The sequence below is a fragment of the Microchirus variegatus genome, assembly GCF_963457635.1.
Source record: "Microchirus variegatus genome assembly, chromosome: 13".
Taxonomy (NCBI): domain Eukaryota; kingdom Metazoa; phylum Chordata; class Actinopteri; order Pleuronectiformes; family Soleidae; genus Microchirus; species Microchirus variegatus.
In genome coordinates this window covers 10,944,102-10,962,471 of record NC_139814.1, presented here as the reverse complement: position 1 = coordinate 10,962,471, position 18,370 = coordinate 10,944,102, and positions in this window count along the sequence as shown.

Genomic DNA, 18,370 nt, shown 5'->3' with positions numbered 1-18,370 from the left:
GTTTGATTGTGTGGTGGTAATGCTCCACATAGTGAAGACTACACTGAAGGTTGACTTCAAAAAATAATATTACAAAGTAATATATTTTATTTTGGTGTGAATATCCAACTAACAGAAAAAACACAGATTCATTTCACACAATTTAATCCAACATGATCACTAACCAAAAAAGGTCCGAACTCACAGAGTAGGAGCAATCAAATCATTTATTCCAAGACTCCAAGATTGCTGCCGCTTGCGCCAATAGTAAAACACTCTGCTGCTTAAATAACTGTTAATTACACTTCTGTCATATTTGTTCAACATTAAGTCATACACATAGAATTGTTCAAAGTTTTTTTTAAATTATCCATGGCAGGGCCAGTTCAAGACTTTATAGGGCCCTAAGCTGAATTTGATTTGTAGACCCCCCTCCCAACGCCTTGGAGTAGCCACTGCTTGAATGTTATTCATACAAATGTAAGACTATAATTTGCATTTATTACAATTGTGTAATAAAGTCGTCATTTCTTTTCACCATCCTGTTCGATGTGAACAGAGCATTAGTAAAAGCACACGTCTTTTTTCACTTTTGTATGGTTTAATGATTTTGCTTTTTTTAAACTTAAAACAGATATGCAAATGTGCACTAAATATGCAAACTTTAACTAATCCAACAAACGATTTCTTTAATATGTTAAAATGTTTTCTTTATCCTCACACTATTGGGCGGGGGGCTGGTGAATTTACAGTGACATTCAGTGTTGATGGGGGCAGGGAAGCTTGATGACTGTTGTCAGAGTCATGTGAAAAACGGGCGGAGGACAACTGGCAGCCGTGATCGTATAGTGGTTAGTACTCTGCGTTGTGGCCGCAGCAACCCCGGTTCGAATCCGGGTCACGGCAGTTTTTGTATAGAGGACTTAGAAAGAAAAGTGCAACAGAATAAAAAAAAAAAACAACTTTGATGCAATCGCTGGTGCCAGTGTTATTGAGATAGCAGGCAAAACCGAAACGTTTACCCTTCATTTACAGGGACAAAACAATGTAAACCAATAAAAACCCATGTCCTCAGGTAATGCATACGCTGCACTAGCGAGTAATGACCACCAGATGTCAGCTTTGAACAATGTTTCACACACATACTGTATTCCCTTGCAAAGCAGAATCTGACAGTGATATAAATAAGTGAGAGCGTTTCACTGCAGACTAAAGGTGAGGCATTTACAGGGATTTGATACGAGTATTTAGCCTGTAGAGGATGTTGTCATAAAGTTGTCTTCTAACGTTGTTTTCTTTGTCCTCACTATTGGGGGCGCTGGTGATTTTAAAGTCATGCTCAGTATTGAAGGGGCAAGTGGAGAGGAAAGACTCGGCTGAAACGAGAGGAGGTGATCTGGCAGCCGTGATCGTATGGTGGTTAGTACTCTGCGTTGTGGCCGCAGCAACCCCGGTTCGAATCCGGGTCACGGCAGCTTTTACACAGAGGACTTGGGCAGACAGACAGAAAAGTACAATAAAAACAAAGATACAATTAATTCACTGTGCATCATGGGTGTCAAACTTATTTTCACTGAGAGCCACAACAGCATAATGGTTACCCTCAAAGGGCCAGATGTAACAGTCATACAGAATAAATGCAACTAAATGTAACCAAATGTAATGTAAAATAAAGGCAACTACTCTGTAAAATATTGCTAAATAACTTTCTGTATTTACTTATTCAATTTCACTTGTTGCATGATGCATATACAATGATACACTGCGATTCAGTGGAGGTACCATCACTTTGCAGGTAACGCAATCGCCATGCACTGTGGGAAATGTAGTTTATGGTCTACGCACGCCTTAAAGCAGCATAGACCTATTTTAATACAGCTTTTTAAAACCAATTAATCACTCGCGAGCCACATAAAATGATGTGGCGGCCCACATCTGGCCCCCGGGCCTTGAGTTTGACACGTGCTGTAGAGGATGGTGTCATAAAGTTGTAAAATCAAAATATCTTTTATCTAAATAGCGTCAACATCCCCAACTTCCTCTCAGTATGTGGTGCACTAAAATAAATATTTCAGAGGAAGTGTTCCTATATATATATACATAATCAATAGAAATGTATAAACAAGCTATTAGAATAGTTATTGGTTGGTATTAGTCTGAAGCTATTCATCCCTGTAGAGAAAAGTACATTATATAATTACTGCAGTATTTGTCATTAACAGATAAATAATATGACACACAATAGTTTTACATTTCTCATCCTGCATTATGAGCACTTTCAATATTTCTATCTAAATATCTTTATATCTAAAACATATGTAGATTTATTTAATATGTAAAAATATTTTCTTTATCCTCACACTATTGGGGGCCCTGGTGATTTTACAGTCATCCTCAGTATTGAAGGCGGAAAGAGAGCTGAAAGACTGTGGCGCAAAAGTGAGGATGTGAAATCGTCAGCCGTGATCGTATAGTGGTTAGTACTCTGTGTTGTGGCCGCAGCAACCCCGGTTCGAATCCGGGTCACGGCAGCTTTTACACAGAGGACCTGGGCAAACAGGCAGAAACGTACGATAGAAACGAAGATAAAACGAATTCACCGTGGAGGATGATGTCATTAAGTTGTCAAATATAAATATTGTTTATAGTAGGGTTATCAAAAGCCCTCAGTTCATCTCAGTATGTGGTGCACTAAAATAAATATTTCAGAGGAAGTGTTCTTATATATACATAATCAATAGTAATGTAATAAACAAACTATTAGAATTATTATTGGTTGGCATTAGCTTGATGTAATTCACCCCTGTAGAGAAAAGTATGTTAATGATTACTGCAGTATTGACTGTATTGACTGCAATATTTTTACATTTCTCATCCTGTATTATTACTATTTCTATCTAAATATCTTTGTATCTAAAATATTTCGATTTCTTTAATATGCACTATTGGGGGCCCTGGTGATTTTCAGTCATGCTCAGTATTCAGAGGGGAAGCAGAACTGGATGAGTCAGCAGAGATAGCGAAGGGTAAAACTGGCAGCCGTGATCGTATAGTGGTTAGTACTCTGCGTTGTGGCCGCAGCAACCCCGGTTCGAATCCGGGTCACGGCAGTTTTTGTATAGAGGACTTAGAAAGAAAAGTGCTAAAGAATTTGAAAAGAAACGACTTTGATGCAATCGCTGGTGCCAGTGTTGTTGAGATAGCAGGCAAAACCGAAACGTTTACCCTTCATTTACAGGGACAAAATAATGTAAACCAATAAAAATCCATGTCCTCAGGTAATGCATACGCTGCACTAGCGAGTAATGACCACCAGATGTCAGCTTTGAACAATGTTTCACACACATACTGTATTCCCTTGCAAAGCAGAATCTGACAGTGATATAAATATAAGTGAGAGCGTTTCACTGCTGACTAAAGGTGAGGCATTTACAGGGATTTGATAGGAATATTTAGCCTGTAGAGGATGTTGTCATAAAGTTGTTTTCTAACGTTGTTTTCTTTATCCTCACACTATTAGGGGCGCTGGTGATTTTAAAGTCATGCTCAGTATTGAAGGGGGAAGTGGATATGAAAGACTCGGCTGAAACGAGAGGAGGTGATCTGGCAGCCGTGATCGTATAGTGGTTAGTACTCTGCGTTGTGGCCGCAGCAACCCCGGTTCGAATCCGGGTCACGGCAGCTTTTACACAGAGGACTTGGCCAGACAGACAGAAAAGTACCAAGGAACCACAGAAACAACGAATTTGATTTAATGTGTCAAAACCAAAGCATTAACGATTAATTTGCAGGGACACAATAATGCAAAACTGCAAAAATCCATGTTCCCAGATAATGCACATGCACTAGCGAGTAATGACCACCAGATGTCAGCTTTGAACAGTGTTTCAAGCACTGTATTCCATTCCAGAGCAGAATCTGACAGTGATATAAATAAGTGAAAGCATTTCACTGCAGGCTAAAGGTGAGGGATTTACAGGGATTTGATACGAATATTTAGCCTGTAGAGGATGTTGTCAATCATGCTCACTGTCAAATTCTAATATTGTTTATTTAAATACTAGGGGCCTCCTCAAAACCTCTTGGGTCATCTCAGTATATATGGTGCACTGAAATAAATATTTCAGATGTTTTTTTAATGACATTTTATTTAGATTGAGACAATCAATATAACTATAATAATCAAGTTATTAGAATTGTTATTCCTTGACATTAGTCTGATGATGATCTGATGATCCTTGTGTATTGTTGCTATATTGATTTTGTACTTTTATTACAGTAAAATGTGGAGTGTGTGACATTATATCTGTACATTTAAGTAAACATTCAAAGTGTTTTTTTCCTCAGTTTATGTAAGACACATATCAGTATGAACTGCACCACTCCCTTGTACTATGGTACAATAACCACGTAATAACTTGTTAAGTATGCACACATTCATTCATTCATTCATGGGTTTGCTTGCTGCAATGAGGTTTCTCACTCACACACTCACACCCTCACACACTCTGTGTGTGTGCATACTTGTATTTGTGTCCTCGTTAGGACCTTTCCTGATATGAACTTACCAAGACGAGTATTGTCCTCGTGGAGACAAAAGCCTGGTCATGGGGAGACAGGAACTTATTAAGGTTTAATGTACATGTGTAAATCATGATTAGGTTGAGGTATGTCTTTGACTTGGTTGTGGTCACGGTTTTCCTTAAAGTTTCGGGTTGGTCAACGTTGTGTCCTGATAAGACTACCAGCGCAAACCCGTGTGTGTTTCGCTCCCAGCAGCAGCCATATTGGAATGCTCGATGTGGAGAGGGGGGAAGCAGGAACAGGCGACGCGATAGAGTGCGAGGGAGAGAAGGAGGGAAGGAGAGAGGGAGAGAAGGAGGGAATGAGGGAATGAGGACAGACACAGCTAGGAGTGAAAAAACACCACCAGCAACTTCTCCCAGCTCTGCGACTGAAATAACGGACTATCTACCGACTGTGAGCAGCTTCTCCCGCAACTTAAGTCCTAACAAACGTCGCTGACGTCTCCTGGAACAAGTCAACGTGAGTGACGTCGTGTTTCTGGGATTATTTCAGCAGTTTTGAGAAATTGTGTGATGCCGTTGCTTCTTTTTTCTTCTTCTTCTCTCCACGTCCGTCCTGTCGTTAGCCTTTTCCTCTGCCGGACATTTGAACACATGTACAGTTTTACTGACTTCAAAGTGAGCGGTGAAGTTAGCTTAGCCTCACAGCAGCAGTAGTTTTCCTTTTACAGTAAGTTGTAAAGAAGAGTGACCCACTGACTGCCATCAAACTGAGCTCGTCACATGGAGGAGTGACTGCGGAGAAAGGTTAACTCACCAAATGAAGTGAACCGGATTAACCTACATTCAGTTCCTAAATCTCTTTTCATTCAGCGTTAGTTTCCCCCCCTCCTACTATCTCACCTACTCATGTCTGCCCTGCCACCTTGATTTGTCTCAACTTGCTGAACTCCTTATTTATATCTTAATGGAGCAGTTCTGTTTCTTTTCCCCCATTTAGTTACAGTAAAGACTTAAAGTTCATCTTAAGTTTAAGATATGAAGGGTTATATGAGGTTTTGTTAAAGGTGCATTATGTAATACATCTAAATCAACTGGCCATAAAATCCTCCTAATATGTCACAGAGACTCAGGAATAATGTTCATATAACAAACCAACAACACCAACAGCAACAGTATAGCCAGAATATTTGCATTAAAAAAATTATTTTGCAGACTGCAAATCATGTTAATGTTTTGAAATCATATTTTGGCATGTGGCGCCACCCACCGCCGTCTACCAATCATTGCAGTCAGTAGAGTCTCAGCTGCCAAGCAACCACGGGTTGCCAGTTATGACAGAAAACAAACCTAAAAGACCTTGGTATTTTGAATTTGAATGTAGTAATTGTTTTTGGCCACATTCTTACATATGGCACCTTTAATAGTATAGAGCCTGCAGAGTTCAACATCCACATCCATGTTTTATCTTGCAAATTACACCTAAAACTGTCAAATTAAGGACCTGGCACTAAACCAACAACATGATTCATTGTAGTATTGTAGTAGTTTTTCGTGATTATTATTGTTGATGATCAACACCAATAATTAGTGATATAGTGATTTATATATATACATATATATATATATATATATATATATATGTATATATATAAGTTTACACAGACTAAACAACAGATTAACACTTACATTTATTTCTAAATGTTGTGTTCACATATAGTGCAATAAATAGTGCTTTGACTGTTCCATTATTCACTTAATTAGCAGCACATTTCCACTACAGTTTGGCTCTTGTTTGGCCAGCATTCCAATATTTAAACCATTGGTACCATACCGTTTTTTGGCCATTTGTAGCAACATGATTACTTTAGTAATTTCAGGTATTTAATTACGCAAATGATTTGCTTTAGTCTGATTATTCAAGTAGGTTTTCACATTAGAGGAATTTGCTTTGGCGTTTTGGTGATAAATTACTTTTGCGTACATTTCAAGAAACTATACTGTAAAAATGAAATATATGTAACAATATTATAAGAAATCTATAAAGAAATGTGTAGTTTATGGAAATCGGTGCACTGTATCACAGTAAGTTATTGACTACTAACGTTAGTGGGTCAGTGTCACAGAGGGTCTCTGACTTCAGTGAGGATTTTTAATGATTGACATCTGGTTTGGACAAGTTTTTGGGCTGGGTTCGGAGGACTTTTTTTATTTATTGAACATACATTTGATTCAATTAATCCATGGGGAACACAATGGAGAATGAATGAATGAATGAATGAAGTAATTTATTTCCTGGCATATTGGAGCATCTTCAAGCCTTGTCAAAAAATGACTTCAGCTTTGATAAGGTTTCCCCTTTAAAAAATCAGTTACTGCCAAATATTCAACCTGCTTGTCACTTACTCCTCATAGAAAACACACTGGATGCTCTGCATTTCCCACACGATGCTGTGCTTTTTATTTATTTATTTTCTTTTTACCTCCACTTCACATTCCAGATGCAAGAAAATGCTAATGAATTGCAGTATCCCGAGGCCACTGAAGCTTCAGACCAGATAAGAGTGTCGTTATGCACACTAACATTTGCAATTCTCTGGACGAGCCAAACCAAAATCAGCAGTGAAGAAATGTATCACTGACACAATTTAATCTGTTACATGCACAATAGTGTTATGCATGATTGTGTCATATTTGATTCAGGTATGTTAAATTCACACAGGGTATAATTTATTCATTTACTGAAAAAGGTGAGGTGTAACAATAAAATCCATGCCATCTGAAGAATCACTGTTCTGATGAGTAGATAACCTTTGCCAGGATGATGTCCTGCAGACTTTATTTCCTACACTAGCTGGAGTTAAAATGATTTCTCTCATATGAAATCTTTTGTTGCAACCGCTTAGCTCCAAACGCTGTTAACTGTAAAACCAAATCTTCTCACCTATTAATTTAAAAGTAATTAGTTGGGAGAGTCATTCACAGAACACACCAGCAAAGAAGCCACATCAATGCTACTTATCTTATTCAGTTCATCATGCGCTTAAATTCAGTCCTACTCTGGCTGCATTCATAAACCCATTTACCATGTTCAATTACACATTTGTGCAGAACATTTACTGTGCATGTGTGTCAAATGCTGGCTCTCAACTTTTATATGTTGATATATAATGACGTTTGTCTGAGGCAGCACTCCCAAATATGTGGATTTGAACCATATGGTTCAGTCCCAGTTTCCTAAATTGGTGTCATATAACCAAAATGAATGCAGTGTAATCCATTATCTCCAGCAGAAACTTCTCATTACCTCGTTTGTGTGAAACACGCGGGAAAAGTAGTTGTTTTGCTTCATTTTTAGACATACACCATGTGCCTCTGGTAAATCCATTTATGTGGATTGTCTCATTCAGGTTTTAGTATTTCACAAAATTTGCATTGCTGTGCAAATGAAATGTAGGAGGCTTTGCGATAGTAAACTGGTGTAGTAGTGTCACCTTTCTGATTCCACTTTTCCCGTGTATTTGTATTTCAGTTTTTGTGCAGACAAGTTTGAGTAACAGATCTGACAGATTGAGGTCTTTTTGGCCAATCGTCATGACTTCAAACAGCCGTTTGATGGTTAAAACTTGGTTTGAGGATTGAGTTTATATTTAGGTTAAGGGTAAAGGTTGGGGTTTAATTATTGTGGTTAAACTGTAGTATGAATTATGTCAGTGAGTGTCCTCGCTGAGACAGAAGTACATGTTTGTGTGTGTGTAAATTGCAGAGCAGTGCCGGAGGCCTGTATTTATAGAAACACTTTGACTACACACTTACAGGACCAGTCCACTACATGGCAGAGAGATCCAATCCATCACTCTCCTGATGTCTCTCTTTTTTTTCCTGTGATCATCCTGTGTTTTTGGTCAATGTATTCTACCTGTTTTCTACATATTTTAGATTTATATTATGTCCTGTAGTTTTCTAGATATACTGTTAGATTTAAGAACCACACAGAACGACATAAAGAGTGCAACAAAGGCAGCAGTCTAGTGTCAGTAGATTGCAGCATGTGGTGGGACACATAATGACTCTAACTAATGATAGCAATCACTGTAGAGGCAAACTATGAGTGTGTGGAGGCACGTAGAGTCCATGAATATGCCTGTGTGCTCTTAATATCTGTATGTCATGAGGAATTCATGATGCCAAATGAAGTAATTTGACTGGGTTAAAAGTATCACTCTGTACCTCAGCATTTTTTGAATACGTTGCTTGTTCTTTTCCAGCAAACACATTGGCATTTTTCCTCCTCCAGTGATTGGCCACTTCGTACCTACTGTGTAAATACATGCAGCTGTGAGGATGTCTCGTATCCTGCACAAATGTATGAGTGCGATTTGCATACTCACCTCAGGAAGGAAAAAAACATGAATGAATAGTTGACCCGGACAACTGAGGTCCTTTGTTTTGCACCAGCAACTTAATTTAGTTATGTGTGTGGGTTTTTTGCGTGGATACTTGTTTTTGTTAACTCTTTTCTAGCATAAGCGCTGATGGAGTCCTCATGGAGACCAAAACCTGGTCTGAAAGAGACAGAGCCTGTTTAAGTTTAGGGTTAATATTTGAATTGTAGTTAGTCTAAGGTTATTGTTATAGAGGGTTAACTGGTTAACTAGTTAAGGTTAAGGTTATAGGGATAGGGATGTGTACGTATGTTTGCGTACACCTGCATATTAGGGCTGCTAGAACTGATTGATTATATTGACTAGTTTGACTAGATGACTAATTTAACCATATGTATTATTCTTTTCTTCAATAAACTGAATATTTTTGTTTTGCAGTCAAAATGAAAAACCTTTGAGAACGTTGTCTTTTTTGAGACGGAAATGCAGGTCGACATTTCTCCCCATTTGAGGATATTTTACCGACCGAAAACAACTAAATGATTAATTGGTATTCCCTTGCATCCTTCTGCATGTGGTTTCTTCCTCTATGAAGTAAAAAGTGTGTGTGTGTGTGTGTGTGTGTGTGTGTGCGCGCGCACGCACGTGCATGTGCATGTGCATGGAAGGGTGTGGGGGCTGCTTCCTGAATGCAACCAATCCAGAAGCAAAGGGAAAGGACCTTCATTAGTCTGTAAACACACACACACAGTCACAGAGCACTTACTGTACATCCTAAAACATGCTGTGTCCCTCAGGAGCTGAAAAGGAAAACGCCTTCTTCCTCTCAGAAGCAGCAGTAACACTATTCAGGATTCTCTTAGACTTTATGTGTGTTTTGATGAGTGTGTGTTCATGTCTGTGCACACGTGTGTGTGTGGTCAAATGTTGGTTTAAAACCATCATTGTGAGGTCGTTGGGCTGGCCCTCACAACGTGAAAAGGCTGTTTGATGGTTAAGACTTGGATTCAGAATTCAGGTTAGGTAGAACTTATACTGGTATAGGTTTTGGTTAATGGGTTAGGGTAAGGGTATAACCCTAGGAATTTAGGGTGAGGGGCATTTAGATTATAGCAAGGGGGATTGATTGCTTAAATTTTCTGATTCTGTGGCATGTGTAATTTATTTTGTTAACATTATATTACTGAAGTGAGTACAACAGGCAGTTGTGTGGCTAAATGCGTTAAGAGAGTTTGTATTTTAATGTAATGTTTAACTTAATCCAATAGTTTCTTCCTTCCTTCTTCTTCCTTAATATCATTATCTCATAATAAAACTTCACTGAGTGTGAGTGTGTGTGTGTATGGTTGTGTGGACTTGCATGTATTGCAACATGTATAGAAATAATTTGAAGCAGGTGGCTATGACATTTATAGTATTGTATTTCATCTATGGTAAAAGTTACGTAACATCTGCACAGTTTAATGGAAAATAGTACCATATGAGGTTTTCTGAGCAAGGTGATACGGTTGCCAGTGTGAGCTTGTGTGTGGATGGACTGTGACAGTGTAGTGTGTGCTGAAATTGTCTACAATGGAAGGAAATTACATCATAGTTAATGACTTGTAACTCCTTGGGACACACACGCACACACATACATTTGCAGCTGTTCTTCACTGCATTTACTTCTATTAATTTGTTAACAATCCAAACAAAAACTATAATCCATTAAGCCATATATCTTAACTTAAGGAATGAGGTTCCAGATTTTTGGTCTCCATGAGGCCTACTGGTCCTGACAAGGATAGTGGTTATGCCAGAAAAATGCCCTAAAATGGTGACAAAAAGTGCACACATGGAGAGAACTGGAAGATAGTGGTTTCCTCTGGTGTATAAATGGTGTATGTGAGTGTATTTGCATAAAGCTGACTCCTTGGCTTAACTTATAACAATCGTTGTCCCTTAAATCTTCTTTGATAAAAACAGTAAGTGAAGCACACTCTTTGAAAGAACAATTACAATCACAGATATTCTACATAAGTGAATGTCTTTCTTGCTCTTTCTGTTTGTGTGTGTGTGTGTGTGTGTGTGTGAGAGAGTGGACAGCCACCGTAATTACATTGCAGTGAGTCAGACAGCAAGAGAGAGAAAGAAGCAATTGTTCGGCTTTGTCATATAGACAGAGAAAAGAGGTTGTAGGAGAAAAAAACAGAAAGAATGAGATGAGGGAAGAAGAGAGGCTGAAGGAGGAATGATCCAGAGATAGGACCTCCTTCTCCTCCTCCTGTTCTTCCTCCTATTACTTTTGTATACATTGAAAATGTGACATGAACACCAAATATATTTTAGCTTCATAGGCAGGATGTTTAATTTCCCAACTCTTGTACAGTAAAAACTTTTGATCAGGACAGTGATTAGGTTGTAGTTACGCTATATTTTTTTAATGCCTTTTGTGTAGTGAGACGGATGAAAAGATAAGAGTCGCTGTCATATCTGTGTAGGTCACTATGAATCTACAACAAGAGCTTACCAGATGTAATCAAAGTGTAGAACGAGACTTAATCCCTTCGTAACACAGTAGTGTTGAATGTCACTATTTCTGGGTGATGTCTTTTGCAGCTTGTTCTTCTTACATTTTGGTGAAGTTCAGCACATTGTGTTAAAAAATTATTTTAGAAATGCTGCTCGATGGAGTTTGTAAATTGAAGAAAGGAGATATGTAATCGTATGGAAAAACACAAATCAACATAGAAGATGACTCAGAAAATAAAGTGGAACATAATTAAAATACCATAGAAACCACGTTTTCTCTTAAAAAAAACAAAAACTTTTAACATGTTTTTTTTTCATTTCTTTGTATTCTGTTGTGTATGTTGTTTCTATAGAAGAAACATGAATGCGAACGGGAAAGCAGTTATGTGAATACGTATGACATGATAAAGAAAAAAAGACGAGTGCTATTCACCCTCCAGCTCTTTCATAGAAAGTGAAACAGGATATTTTTTTGTGCCAGAGGTTAGATTTACTCTTCATTTCTGCCTGAAACTATAAGAATTGTTGTGTAGGGTTTTATTAGTGTAGAATTCATATTCACATTCAGAGAAGGTGCTGTTTAATGAAGTGTGTCCTGTTGCAATGTCATGTTTTTTATGGACTATGAATAAGAACGGGGGGCTTTCCCATTTTTATGTTACCGGAGGGCCACAGGGAGGGAGGGAGGGTGGAGGTGAGTGCTATTATGTTTGAATACTGTACTCAGACTCACTGATACAGTAGATGCCTCTAGCAGGGTTTGAACATGTACTTGAAATCCCTGAAAGTGCTTGAACTTTGTGTTCTCAAGGTTCCAAAAGTGCTTGAAAATGTTAGTGTATTTCATTCACAAACGTAGTGTGAGGAGTTTGCTTATTCGATGGAGAAATGAAAAAAATTGGAAAATGAAAACTTTTGCTGTAAGTCTACTTAGGTGACATCTTTTTCTTCAAATGTTTCTGCTGATACAAAATACAATTTAGGTCATCGTTAGCACAACGTTGTTTGTTTTAATGTGGTTTAAAAAAGTGTATGTATTGGTTTTACAGATATTATGTAACTTTCCACAGCTGGAAAGGGGCTGAACACACTTGAAAATGGACAGTGAAAGTGCTTGAAAGGTACTTGAATTTGACCTGAGAAGAGGTGTATGAACCCTGCTCTAAATCCACCACGCTGGTTGTTTAAATCTCTGTTTGAAGAAAACCCTCAAAATAACAAGTGTGAGTAGTATGATGGAGAGAGAGAGAGAGACTCTCAGTGTCTGCTTCACCAAACCAATGACCTCATCTCTATATTCATGCACAGCCACAGACATACAAACACTATGCACCCACGCACCCATATAAACGTACAGTCATAATAGATCACAGAAGTCTCTCTCTCTCTCCCTCTCTCTCTCACACACATTGTGAAATACCTGGATACGTGCCATAGGTGTGACATCACACACACATGTACTCACAGACGGGTTTTTGCTGAGGTCAGCAGTGGGTGTAATGCCACAGTGTGTGTCTGTGTCATTAGTCACCAGCAGGCGCTCTCCTGTAACAAAGGTTCATTGAAGAATAGACTGTCTCGAGGCTGTCTTGTCTCTCTGTCTTCCTCTCTCTCCGTCTGTTAGATGGGTTTTTTGTTTTCAGTTTTTGCAAACGCTAGTAAACAGGGTAATGAAAGACATGTCAGAAACATGATGCTTGTGGTTTATTTCTCCCCAAGAATTGTCTGCATTAAAGATTTAAGCTTTATCTCGTCGGTCTTTTCCCACTGGAAAAATAAGTTTGTGTTGCCCTGTAAAGTGCTCGACACACACTATACAGTCCATAGAGAAAATCAGTGATTTTACATCATGGCACACAGGAATTATTGATCCACTGCTGTTGTCAGTAAGTTCTATTGTGTTTTGAGATTCCTGTTTTTGGAATCCTTCATTCAGGTTTACCTGAGTGACAGGAACTAACGAAGTGAGGCAGCAGAAGTCCAGCGGCTCCTGTGTTCCTGACAGCCCAAATTGCTTTTTTTATGGACTCTGATGCGGTAGAGTGAGAAGTTCACAAACTTATGTTGCCAGTCAGAAAAGGTTGTCAGAACCAGTGAAATAATGTGACTAGTTACATATTCTAAGATGTCAAAGACTACAGGAGGCATAGGCATTGGGCATAGGTTTTATAAGGTGAATGTTTTATGAAGTTGCTCAAATCTGGTTTTCCTTGTGCCTGGATGTATTGTTTTAGGATGAACCAGCTGCAGGCTTCTAATTAGACACAGGACACATCACTTCAAAATGCACCACCACCACCAGAGGGCGATGTTAACACATCTACTCATTAATCAGGAGGCATAGTTTAGATGCATTAGGCACATTCTTGTGTGGGTGCTTGTACTTGTTACCTCTTTTAGGACCTTGATCTGGCATAAACGCCGACCTTGTCTGGACCAGTAGACCTCACTGTGACCAAAACCTGGTCCTGAGGAAGTGGTTAACTTTTGGACAAAGGTTGTGGTTAGGTTAAGGTTCAGGTTAAGTCTTAATTCGTTACGTTGTTATGGTTAACATTAGGGGACAATACTTTGTTTAGGCTGTCCAAATGAATGGAGGTCAATGCAGTGTCCTAATGAGAATAGCTGCACAAACCTGTGTGTGTGTGTGTGTGTGTGTGTGTGTGTGACAGAGACTCTGACATCTTGGCCCACTAATCCAGTGGCCCATTAATCTGCTTCACTCATGAGCAACTCTTGTCCTTTCTGTTTGCCTGTTGGGATTGTGTGAGTTGTGTCTGTGCCAGAGCGTGTACAGTATGTGTGTGTGCGCATGCACATGCCATAATACTGTACTTGTGGATGTGTCTGTATTACACTGAATATATAGTTTGTGTGTGTGAAAGAACTAGAGATTTATTCTTGCCTTCTCAGTGTTCACAGTATCTAGGGTGGATGGTGCAGAAGTCAGCGCCAGGATGACTGCATGATCTTTATGACACTTTGAGAACATTTAGTTGTTAATTCATGATGGCACTAACATCGGGAAAGGGTCATTTATGGCAGTTGCGCTTCAGCCACCACCACACATTTCCTCTGTTGTCCCGAGTTTTCTTTCAGCACCACCGTGCCGTTACCATCTGTGGTGTAAAATCCTACTCTTTCTGATTAGTCCCCTGACATTTACTCATACACCACCAGCAGGTCATCTTTGAATTGTGCTGTTAGGAATATCCCTGTCTGGTCAAGCTTATATGGACTTAGAAAAATGAAAAGCTCAGTGTTTCATCAAGGACACCATGTCACAGGCAGTCAGTCTGTTGGTTGTTGAACATAGCATGAATTCAGGATATTACAGAAGAGTGTAAATTAAATTAAAAGTCACAAACTAAAATAAAAATGTACTTGTATTATTATTTTATTTTTTCCCGCAACTTTTCCATAATCTTCATCTAACATTTACATGCATGGCTAAATTAATATGACCATGTAAGGATCGGTGATGCTTACATACATCCTTGTCTCACTTTATTCATGTATTTAGGAATCAGTTGCCGTGATTTACATCCATAGGGTGAGTAAACTGTTCTGTCTGGTTATTTAAAAGTTATGTCCATAATAGTTTGCATTTTAACCCTCCTCTATGTCCTTACATCAATTTAACCAAGTCAGTTGAACAGCTGACTGTTTCCTCCTGAAGTCCCACAGTTTCTCGAGTCTGTTCTGAAGATGGATTATTCCATGGGGACAGTGAGGAGTCGCATTATCACTAATTGAGTAGCTCCTCAGGGCTTCATTTGTATCTGAGAGACAGAACAGCCAAAGGCAACACAGCTCTCCAGCCCATTGTTTAAATCAACCATACTCTTGTCCTAAACCTGTGAGGTCATCCTCTTCTTCACTTTTTATTTCCTCCTCACTTTATCATCAATTTTTCCTGCATCGTCCCATTAGCTTCTCCCCCCCCCCTTTCTTGCAGTAGTTGCATCACTCCTCTCCCCTCTCTTATCATCTATTTCCCTCTGCCTTTTGAACATCTCACCCTCCCACTGCTGCCTCCATCCCTCTCTAGGGAGACAAAGATACCCCCTCCCCCTCATTCTCCCCCATCCACCTCCTTCCTCCTTTCCTCTCTTTTGCCTCCCTCCCCCCATTCACGGTCAGAGGCTACCACTGCCTCTCTCCCTCTGCTCTCTCTCTCTTCCGTGCTCTTCTACTCCCACTCCTGCTGTGTGTGTGTCAGTGTGTAGTCGCAGCAGTATTTGTAGTAGTCGTAGAGGAGGAGGAGGAGGATGAGGAGGCTGGGCTTTAAGCTCATCATCATTACTGAGTTAGCTGGCTAGCACATCATAAAGAGTAAACCCAAAGAAGACAGAAGCCCAGGATTTTGGCTTTCCCTTATCTAACTGTCAGTCACTGTCAGGAAGAGTCTTCTCTTCTCTTCTCCATGGAAGGACTATATCATGGTAAGGGTTTTAACACATTGAAGTAACTTGTCCCGTTTGTGTCACCTTCTTGTGTGTATATACTGTATATTAGTGCTGTGTGTTGAAATTCTGTAATTTCAAGATAGTGATTTGTGACCTGAAGTATGGGTTCAACTATGATGCATGTAGTTCAAAAGTTGTTACTGTAGTGATGATGATGATTACGAGGAGGGGCTAAAGGAGTTGCAAAACTATAAAACACACCTGCATGCGCTGAACTGTAATTGAAACAAGAGCTGAAAACGATTGTTTAATCTTTTCATTGAAATTATTTTTAAGCAAAAAAAGACAAATGTGAAACATTTGTGGTTTCATGTCTTTGTGAACAACTTTGTATTTGTAAGTGTAGGTTTTGCTCTATCTGTGTCACGCATTGTTGTTTGATAAATAAGAAAATGGTACCACATTAATCCGTAATAGAAGTTGGATCAAAGTCAGTTTGGATGCTCTATAATTGACTCCAGCATTTGAAGTTCTATGCAATTAGGTTTACGATGTCTTTGGTTGCCTGTAAGAAGACTTCAAGTGTGCGTGTGCAGTGATGTTAGGGGTGAGCGCAGCATGTGTGCACTTGTGTGTACTAATGTGTGTGCTAATGTGTTTACAGTTGTGTTTATTTGTGTGCATGTGTGGGAGGTGGAGTGGATTTGACAGAGATGCTATTTGTATAAAATGAGTCGGTTTAAAGTACAGGGATACATGGTTTATGTGCAGTGATGTTGCCAGTGTGGCCCCGTGTGTAGATGCTAGTGTGTATTTGTGTGTGTTCTATCTTTGTGTACATTTGTTGGACGTTTAGATGTGTGTGTGTGTGTGTGTGTGTTTGTAATCATCCTGCAGCGTTTTGTTTCTAGGTTGAATCATCTATATTTCAGTGTATTTTAATTGTTTGATCTTGGCTCATAATTGATGGAGATTTATTTAACAAGGAACAGAGCAACCATCTTTCACACACACGCACAGAGGTCAACTTTACTTGCCTCACATTCTGCAATAGAGATCCCATGCAGGTTAAACAGAAGCACAACAGATAAAAATGCAACAATAAAAAGTAACATTTAATTTATTTATGTACCCTAAAATGTCAAGAGGTTTGGACTCATCTGCTTATTATTAATTATCCTTTATCCTAAGACACTTGATCCAGTTAGGGCTAGAGAACATAAAATAGAGTTTATTCCCTTTCTGTTCGAAGGTCTGGAATGGTTTGCATAATTCAAACTGTTAAATATACACGCAAAGATACAATAGCATTGTCTGTTATTACTTGCATCAAATGTACCATCAAAGCAAGCATAGAGCCCAGTTAATTAAGGATTCATTTTTTTAGCCTAATTAACCAGCTCCCCAGTGTTTGCTATCATTAAAAATCAAAGAAGCTTTCAATTTTTAATGTTCAGTTTCAATTTCTTCTGACCAAATGTTTTTACTGGGTAAGCATGTGTAAATTTATGCTTTAACCCTCACCTGGGACAGCACTTTAAGATGTCGGTTGATAGTGATGTCAGATGTTTTTCTTTTTATTTATTTAAAAAGCATCGACTGGTATCATGTGTGAACTCGTGGCGCTTATCTCCCTCGCTCATTCGCCCTCAATCTGTTGTGTTGAATTATACATAATGGTGTATCTGGAGTGAGTATGATACGTCAACATGCGTGCTGCTCTAGTAAGCCAGTTAGCTTCATCATTGCACCTGAACTGAACACACTTGAATGAATGTGCGTGCGTGCGTGTGTCACTGCAGTGTGTGCTTTTTGCAGATAAATGTGTATGAGCACTCATGTGTTAACATGACCTTATTATATTGCATGTGTGTAGGACTTATCTGGAGTATGCATCATCTGTGTGCGCGCTGTGTGTCTGTGCAGGTTTAAATAATTAAATAATGTGATGTACTTCTGTTGGAAGACATTACCTGTACAACTCAGTGGGGCTGTGCATTGGCAAAAATTATATATTGCAGTGTAGTGGGAGTTTTCCCCTCACATTGGGCAGTTTTACAGTAAAACTAACAGTGTTACATGCATAAACAATATAAAATGTGCTTTGTCGAGAGAGAGGAGTGGAAGTAGGGGGAGAAAGTCAAATGTGAAGGCCTGCTGCCAACTACCTCTGTCAAATATATTTCTCATATATGGACACAGCGCTTCAAAGAATCAATACAGTATTACATCATGAAATATTGCAATATTTTGGTGGATAAATATTTTCTTATGCCCCCTCAATCTCACCATGCCACTATTTATTTCCTAAATAAAGTCATTTAAAACACCATCTTGGCCCCAGTATTATAACATAATAAGCACATTATCATGGTCAAAGTCAAAACTGTGCAGGGACAAAAAAAATTGGTTTGATTGTCTGATTTTGTGTGTGTGTGGCAGGTGTGACTGATGCCTCAGGCGTTATGTTGCTGCGTCGTAAGACTGCACGCTCCAGTAACAGCCCATTGTCCAGGGGGGTCAGACGCTCTCACGCACACACACACACACACACACACGC